Consider the following 9667-nt stretch of genomic DNA (forward strand, 5'->3'; position numbering starts at 1 on the left):
ACATCGTGCGTTCATGCTTTTGGTCATCGGATTGCCCACCTTTCCACCATCATTAGCATGGTGGGCTCGAGCGATACGATTTGCTTTGGCTCACTGGGGTTTCCCATGCTCCCACATATTAGGATGTGGGTTCCTCCCATCTTCGAGCCACTCTAGACTTTCCTCTTTGGAAGCATAGACTTCATCGTCGATGAGCTCAGCATACTCCACCTCCACAAGGAGGCGCTCGTCCCGGCATCCACTAGAGGAGGAGTGTGCCCCCACCAGCCCTAGGCCACTCGACGACCTCAACGTCAAGACACTCATGCTTTGCCTCAAGCCCATGCTGGGCTCAAACCCCATCGTGAGTGATCTATATATTGTTCTTTACTCACAATTTAACACCTTTCACCGACTCTCCAAAGGGACCCCATTGTCCCCACCATGATCGCCGTGTGACCAGTTCCCCTATGGCTTTGTGTCCCCCATTGACACGTGCCCATGGGGGCTCTAAAGGATAATGACGCCACCCCCTCTCACATTCGAGTTCGTGGGGATGGCAGGCTATGCTCCCGCCTCATTTCACAACCTCATCGATGATGAGGTCAAAAGTGATGGCTCTAGCATCGGTGACATCATGGCACCTGGCCACCCTCTGTCCTAGGAGTGCGCTATGGCGGACCCCTAGGATAGCCACCGGTGGTACTGGAGTCTCTATAGACTCACACCCCTCTGGACCCCCATGTGAAGGCCCTCACGCATGCACAGGAGCAGGGTGAGGAGTTACGACAAAGGAAGCAGAGCCAGCGGCCACCTGCGCTGGCGCGCTCGAAGCAACACCCTGTGTCACATGCGCATAAACTGGTGAGCGGCGCTCAGGGTCGTGCCCGTCAAGTCTAGCGTAACATACTAGATGGAGGGGATGACCCCCCCCTTAGTTTGTTCAGGTTGGTCAGAACATTGCTGCTGTGGTGATGCTTCTATGTGGCCTCCCTAAGCCTACTGACCCCTAGGTTTAGAAGCTTATATACGCCATGCTGATGGTGACCCGAAAGCTCCTGCACTACTTCACCGACCATGAGGTCATGGTCATCACCTCGTACCCATTCAGGGACATCGTCCATAACCACAATGCCGCTGGTCGAATCTCTAAGTGGGCTTTGAAGCTCATGGGCCACGACATCAGGTATGTCCCCCGCACTGCTATTAAGTCTCAGGCTCTCGCTAACTTCATCACCGAATGGACGGAAGTCTAGCTCCCGACCCTAGATGTCACCCATGAGTACTAGACGATGTACTTCAATGGGTCAGCCATAGCGCTCAGCACAGGGGCTAGAGTAGTTCTGATCTCCCTAGATGGGAGCACGCCCTGCTATGTGATCTATCTCCATTTTGTAGCCTCAAACAATGCCACAGAGTACGAAGCCCTCATCAATGGATTGGGCATCACTGTCGAGCTTAGTGCCTCGTGGTTGTATGTCCATGGCAACTCAGAGTTGGTCATCGACCAAGTCATGAAGGAGTCCTCCTATAAGGGCCTTCTCATGGAGGCATACTGCCAAGAGGTGCATAAGCACGAGGACAAGTTTTGAGGCATCAAACTACATCATATCCCTTAAAAGGACAACGTCACCACTGACTTCCTCACAAAATTGGTGGCCAGACAGGAACCGCCCACCGATGAGGTCTTTATAAACAACCTCCATGAGCTGTCTGCCTGCATCTAAGACAATCTGACTCAGACATGCTCCAACACCAATCTAGCACTCAGAGGCTCCGACCTCACAACATGCCCCGACCTCGACCGAGTGCTCGGGGGCTCCGACCTTGGTGCCTCCATGGCAACGTCGCCCGACAATGTTGCCATGATGGCACTCGATTTGGTCGACTGGAGAGCACCACTACTCGCCTACCTCCTTGAGGAGGTTCTCCCACCAGAAAGGACTAAAGCATGATGAATCGCTAGATGCGTCAAGATGTTCATTGCCATTGGCGATGAACTTTACAAACGGAGTTCATCGGGAGTACTCATGAAGTGCATCCTGACCGACCAAGGGAAATAGCTCCTCCTCGAGGTCCATGCCAGAATCTATGGACATCACATAGCCCCAAGGTCGCTGGTCGATAAAGCCTTTTGCTAAGATTTCTACTAGCCCACTACACTCTGAGATGCAGAGGAGGTTGTCCGTAGGTGTGAAGGATGCTAGTTCTATGCTCGACAAACTCATCTATGGTGTAGGAGCTTTAGACCATCCCCATCACCTGGCCATTTGTGGTCTGGAGCCTTGACATAGTTGGACCCCTCAAAAAGGCCTCGACATGGTTGGACCCCTGAAAAAGGCCTCGGGCAGCTTCACTCACCTACTCATAGCGGTGGACAAGTTCACCAAGTGGATAGAGGCGAAGCCCATCACTAATATCTACTCAGAAGAGGCGGTCAAGTTCTTCCTCGACATCATCTATCGGTTTGGTGTTCATAACTGTAACATCACCGACCACGGAACAAACTTCACTAGGAAGAAGTCCCTAAACATCTATGATGGATCAACATTAGGGTTGATTGGGCCTCGGTCGGACACCAGTGTACTAACGGTCAGGTCAAGCGGGCCAATGGCATGGTCCTCCAAGGACTCAAGCCCCACATCTTCGATTGACTCAAAAAGTATGTCGAGCGATGAGTTGCAAAGGTCCTAGCGATCCTCTGGAGCCTAAGAATGACCCCAAACTGGTCCACAAGGTTCACCCCTTTCTTCCTCACATACGGAGCCAAAGCAGTGTTGCCCTCTAACCTCGATCACGACCCTCAAGAGTAAAGGCCTTCGACTAAGACCAAGCCATAGAGGCTCAACATGACATGGTCGACCTGCTCGAGGAAGCTCATGAGACGACCATCATCCGCTCCACTCGTTAACAGCAAACTATCCATAGGTACCATGAAAGAAAAACTAGGGGGAGGATCCTCGATGCCGATGATGTTGTACTCAGGTGGACCTAGTCAACCAAGGACAAACATAAGACGACTCCACCATGGGAAGGACCATACACGGTGGCCAAGGTGATCTGACTAGGTGCCTACCGATTGAAGGACGACAACGGCAACGTTCTCACCAACACATGGAACATCGAACAGATACGTCATTTCTTCCCCTAAAGCTTGGTCTTACCATTTCTTCCCATTTAGTGTTTGCTCCTACAGCACCCCAGCCCGAGCACTCTCGCCTTGGGTCACTCAGGGGCTCCATGAGGGTGTGATACCACCCTCCTTTTTACCTATCATGTAGTAAAACTTTTTGCCCAAATGAAAGGGCGTCGTCCAAACAAAAGGGCATTTTGTTCCTTTGGTTACCCAATGTAACTTGCGCTTTAACCTCCAGACTGATCACACCCCACCACGACCTATAGTTATGAGCACCTGAGCCTCACGGGCCACGCCTGGGTTCTTAAGGTTGCAGCCTATGGGTCAACGGGCAGGTGCGAAAAAGAAAGGACAAAAAACAAAGCTACGCAAGGGTAAAAACAAGGGCGAACAGGACAAGCTTCCCCTCATGAGTGATTTCATCATAAAACGAACTTAAAATATTCATGAATGTAAAATTATTCACACGAGGCTCCCCCACAAACTCATCTTTTACATAAACTGACTATTTCTACTCTAATTCTATTATGACCCCCTGGTGGCATCGACCGATGCTACGGTTGACGAGGACGAAGGCAGCTCGGGTATGGTCGAGACGATGTTTGGCTCGGTTAGGGGTGGGACGATGCTCACCTCCAATCCATCCTCCACTCCCTCCATAGGCTGGACGACATCTTCTCGGCGCACGTCTTCGCCCACGGTCGAACGATAAGCCTCATTCACCCACTGCGCAGTGACCTGCTCCGCGACCTTCTATGCATTGGGCACCAAACTCTCCCCCAGCGTATGGATTTTGTCTGCGCTCCACCCATCGGCGTATCCTGTGTAGATGGCCACGAAGTCCAGATCGGGGTGATGGGTCACCACCGAGGTTAGCACCCTCGACGTCCTATAGAACATGTCGTCTGAGATGAGCGTCCGAACTTCATTCGGGACCTCCGCTAGCTGGACGGCGGGCATACTGATGCTTGGTCCTAACCCGAACACCTCGCAGATGACCACCAGCATGATGTTGTGAATCTGGTTGAGCTCTCCCTCGAGAGCGCGTCACTCCTCAAGGGACTAGGCTAGCGCCTCCATGCCCCGACCGACCATTGTTTTGACTGTCTCGAGCCAAATTAGCTGCACCACTAGCCCCACCTAGAACCCCTCCTCGTCGTGCGCACCTAAGCCACACCTCTACCATTGCCTCCTCGCCGCTGGCACGGCCGTGTCGCTGTGGTTCACCATCGAACTCACCGCGTGCACATGGTTAGGCTCGCTCGGGGCATCTCTGGTCGAACCATCACCTCCGCTAGGTCAGTGGTGAGTCCCTGTTGCTCACCCACTATCCCTATTGCCGTGTTAATACTGTGGCTCACCGGAACGCCGTCGCCATTGCCACAGGGTGCCCACCGTCGTGGAGAGGCCCTTCTGCCGTGCCTTAGTTCATGTAGCCACCGCCCATCGCTTTGCGTAAAACCCTAGGTGAGCGTCGGCCTCATAGATAGGTCAGCGTGGGTCCCGTGTGGCCGACGCAAGCGCCAGTGCCACCGCTCGCCGCGCCGACACGCGTGAGGATGGTCGAGGACCATATCGTTGTAAAGGAGGGAGATTGCGAGGGTGTTCTTGTAAAGTTGTTGTCTATAGGAATAGTGTGAACAGTGCCATGTGAATACTAGGTAGCGTAGGGGCATCTCTGCAAAAGCGCCGGCACGCGAGCTGTCTCCCACCGCGGGCCGGCCTGTGTGCGTGGGCCGTGACTATGGGCTACGCGCTGCGCGCAAGTGGGCCGAGTCCGCGTGGTTGTGGGCTGCGCCAGTCAATTTGTTTTTCCTTTTCTTAAGGAATTAGAAATAGCTTTATGCTTTAATTTCTGAGCTGAACTTTGAAAATTAATATCAATTCGTATATGTGTCCAAAAAATGTGGAACAAATTTTGTTTGGTTCCTAAAATTATGATCTATCTGCTAGTATATTTTATTCACATAGTTTGTAATATTTCCAAGAGTTATCTAATTAATTTAAGATACTTAATATTGTAAGATATAAACTTGTAGGAATTTTTGTGATGAATTAGTGATAGCGTTGGCTTTGAAACTTTTATAGTAAATCCCTAATATTATTAGGTGCTCACTATAATTTTTGTAGTTCCATAATAATTAGTTTGCTAAGGTAGTTAAATGAACCTTAGTTCAAAAATATATATTTAATCAATAAAATGTCAAAGCACCTTGGGATTTTAAAACTAGAACATTTTTTCGGAGACAAAGCCTTACTTGACGACGTGGATACATAGACCAGTACATTACTCATTAAATCTGGCTCGTTAGCTTGCAGAGCGTAATTGTATTTTAGAGTTGTAGTTGTCGTTGATTATTTATATCTCTACGTTGCATCCACGTATATCATAATAGGAACAACGATGGATCATAGAGTCGACCGAAGTAGCGGAAAAGATGGTGTCTTGATGGTCGTGTCATCAGCGGAATGCTAATCTTTGGTTATATCTTGCCCAGGCAAGCCCCGGTGCATAACCCCTATTGTTCTGCACTTTATTCTATGCTTGTGCATTAAGTTTTAAGGAGTTGAATGAAAACCCACTTGCATATATATATTCTTATCCTATGAGTCCTACTAGTATGTCAGGATCGTATAGATTGCTCTACTATAGGATTCGGTAGAAGTCGAGTGATTACCTATCACTCACGAGAGATAGGAAAGGTATTATTGTTGTTATTATATTACTATCACATGGAATATATATGAATGATAATTGGAGACCGGACGAAATGGTACTTTGGATATGGACTTGGTTAGGTAATTGAGCGAGGTTCGGATTACGCTTGTTTCGTCTGTGTCGATTGAGGACCGTCCGTTGCTGTGGATGGTAGTCAGGTCATAGACTTATTATCCTGAGCACATACTTGCTTACGGAAGTGAAAAGGCTCCTTACACTCTTGTCGCGGGTTCCGGCTCTTTCTAGACCGACTGATTGGAGGCGGTGAAAGGTGGAGGTCTAAGCACCATACTGAGACCGGGTCTCAAGTGTGGGGGCTTGGAGTCCAAGTTTGGACGGGGACCTGGACCCCTTGATAAGAGTAAAATGGGTTGGTCTTGTTTGTGCCTGGGGTACAAACGGGACGTGTGTTTCGGGGTACCCAGCTGGGATACATTGATTCACGAATCGCCGTTTCTGTGAGGCGCTACCGACTTGGCTATGGTCTAGCATCGTAGTAAGAACTGGAACTTGAAAGGTGATAAAATGATTCTGATTGCTTACCACCTGCTTGAAAGTAGCATAGGTGCTTACATAAAATGGTTAGTTAATGAACTAATGATGACTGCTAATAAAATTAAATATAAGGATGCACATTAGTAATGCTTCCGTAGATGCAATAACCCACAAGCTAAATAAGTTTTGCATATCCTTAGAGTCTTTTATTTTCCTAAGTCTTGTTGAGTACAATTGAGTACTCAGGGTTTTATTCACCTGTTGTAGGTGATCAGAGGATATATAGAGCTGACTTTGGTATGTGAAAACCTCCTGGTGGGCTCAGAGAGTATTCTTTTCACGCTACGATCGTAGTGTTTATTTATAACTCTCACTAAAGATTTTTATAAGAAAAAAATATAAAATCTGCTAGCATCTCTTGTATAAAAATATCTACTATGTTAATGCTCCACCATGCCATTAAATTAATCTTGTTTTCTCTGTAACCCCGATAACATTGTTATATTCCGTTGTTATAATAAATTAAGGTAATATTTTTGTACTGTAATAAAGTGATGCAAGAAATGACTTAAGAATATTGTAAGCTTTATTATCTCATCTACGATCCTGATGAAAAAATGTGGATTTTTTAGTTCTTTCTTGGAATGTGCTCAATAGAACTACGTAGTTTAGTGTCCTCCTTTTAAATACTTAATGTCAATGAAAGACAAGTACTTTTAAAAAATATTAGATTAAATGGTTTTGCTACAAAAATCACTCTAGCATTTGGACATCTCTTTCAGCCCGTAACGTCTTTCTTCTTTTTTTCCAACTCTCGTACTCACTACTGGCTACAGTTCTCGATACGATATGGCCCACATGTGTACCGTGGAATAGAATAAAATAAATTGTGGTTATCGCATGGCCATAATAAATAAAAGTGCAGCATAAGAGCTAGAACAAATTCCAGGCTCCATCTCGATTGGGACTTGGGATTCTTTTCTATAAGTACTTTCTCAACCCTAAAATATTAACTTTGACAGGATATGTATTAAAAAATATTAATATTTATGATACAAAATTGATATTATCGAAAAGATATTTGAATTTAGTTTTTTAATATATTTATTTGAGATACAAATGGTGGAGGTATTTTCTACAAATTGAGTCAAATTTGTAGCACGGAAACCAAAAGCGACAGATAATTTGAGACAAAGGGAGCACTATCATCAACTGCAACGAATCGTACCCAATATTTGTCCTTTAACGACCGTATAATCGTACTATATATAGCAGTTAACTTGCTAACCAACACACTTGTGTGCAAGCAGTTGCATATGACTAACCGCCAAAAAAGTGCAGAACCATAGTTAGAATGGGCCATTTGCGGTAATTCTGCCACAACTGTTGTCACTACTCTCTAACTACAATTTTTTCCTACGTGTGCATCATCATCAGTGCCCCAGGTTTGACAAGTCAGCGCCGTATCCGCTACCTTTGCCTCTCCACCAGATTCCGGTATAGTAATAACGATGTGGAGCCCGACCCTGCCCCCTTCGATCACTACTGTACTCCACTGGCAAATCCGCAATACTACAGCAGACGCGGCCGATTGACCGTCGCGAGTTGAAGCGAGCCGTCACAGCCTGCTGGTGCTGGGTGCTTGCATCGGTGCCCATGGACCATGGTGCCGTCCGGTCGCGATCGGAGTCGATCGAACCGAGGTCGGCACGCACTGATTGGCCTGTGGGTTGGTTGATACTTGATGGACGTGCGAACAGCAACCGCCCGCATCACCTTCTTCTCTCTCACTCAGCTAGGCCGGCACACAGCTACGCGCGCGGAGGCGATCAGGCGAAGCAGAATCATTCGATCGCTACGAGTATAGCCGTTGCTAGCAGCAGTGGACGCCTCCATGCGCGGCAAAAGCAAAGCTGCTCCTCCTACGACTGGCCCCGCCCCGTCTGGCCGGCCGCCGCAAAAGCCACCGACGGCGACGGCTACCGGGGCCAAAAGGCACAGGCTACGCTACGCGCCTACGCGTACATGGATAGTACGCCTCTTCGTCTTCGTGCCGTATGTGTACGAGCGCGCGCGCGCACGTACTGACGTAGTAGTACGGGCAGGGAGGAGAGCGGCCTGGCTGGCTGCGCATGCTGGCTCTCAGCCCGCGCGGGCCGGGGACCACGCGACGGCTCGGCGGCCTCGGGGCCTCGGGCACGGACACCGCCGGACGGGTCGGAACGCATCTAGCGGTCCTCCAGCGGCCGACCTCCGGGGCCGGGGACGCGTCGGCCTCGCCCACCCGCACCCGGCACCCAGGTGGCCCGTGGCCCGCGTGCGCGCACGTACGGCGGACCCGAAGCGGAGGGACTGGCTCTCGCTGACTGGCGCTGCTGCTGCTGCTGCGGTGCCCCCTGCGCGTGCACGTGATCCGAGGCGGCTTTATCGTGAGCTAGGACGGGCGGACGGACCGCGCCATGAAAGCAAAGCTGACGCCCCGCAACGGGCCACCTGGCAAAGCTGATGCCCCGCAACAGCTCAGGCGGGCGTCAAGACAAGGCTTCCAGTCAGCTGCCGTCCGCAACGGGCCGATACCCCGTACGATCTGCCCAGCCTTTCTCTTCTCTCTCTCTCTTCCTCCCTCTGGCTCCGGCTCTGGCTGTGGTGCCACAGTGCGCGCGGCAACGACGAGACCGGTGGTGATGTGGCTTGCCACCCACCCACCTCGCATTTGCTGTTGCTGCCATGTCTCATCGGCATGGATCATGTTCGGTCATATCAGACATGCTTATATGATATACAGCCTGTTTGACTGGGCTGAAGGATCGTGGATTATTACTGCTGGCTAGTTTGGTGTGAGAGAAAAATACTGTTCCGGCTAGAAATTTACGATCGTTTACGAGATCTACCAGCCAACCAAACAAGTTCATAATGTTTTTCTTTCACAACAAAACAGCATCAGCCAATTTATAAGTCACGGAAACATTTAAGCAAACAGGGTGATGTTTCCCACAAGATCTGCTGTTCCTCTCGCTCCTTGCTCTCACAAAGCCGAACAAACGCATGCTATTGACATATATACTCTGTACAGTGTGCTCCTATTCCCGGTTCTACGTCCCCACAACCAAGCAGTCTCTCTACTCTAGCGTGATCAGCATCACAATTCACACCTGACAAAGCATGGGGGCTAGGAGTAGTAAGTGCTGGACAAGAGGAGGATAAGACGTTTCTGCCCCCCTGATTAAAGGCAGCTGGCTTCAAAGTCACGAGAAGGGAGGCCGTGTGCCGTACTAGGAATCTACAGGAGTTGCACATGGCCCCACAGACGTGCCATCACAAGGAGAATGAGCGAGGTT

The sequence above is a fragment of the Miscanthus floridulus genome, chromosome 4 (assembly GCF_019320115.1).
Source record: "Miscanthus floridulus cultivar M001 chromosome 4, ASM1932011v1, whole genome shotgun sequence".
Taxonomy (NCBI): Eukaryota; Viridiplantae; Streptophyta; class Magnoliopsida; order Poales; family Poaceae; genus Miscanthus; species Miscanthus floridulus.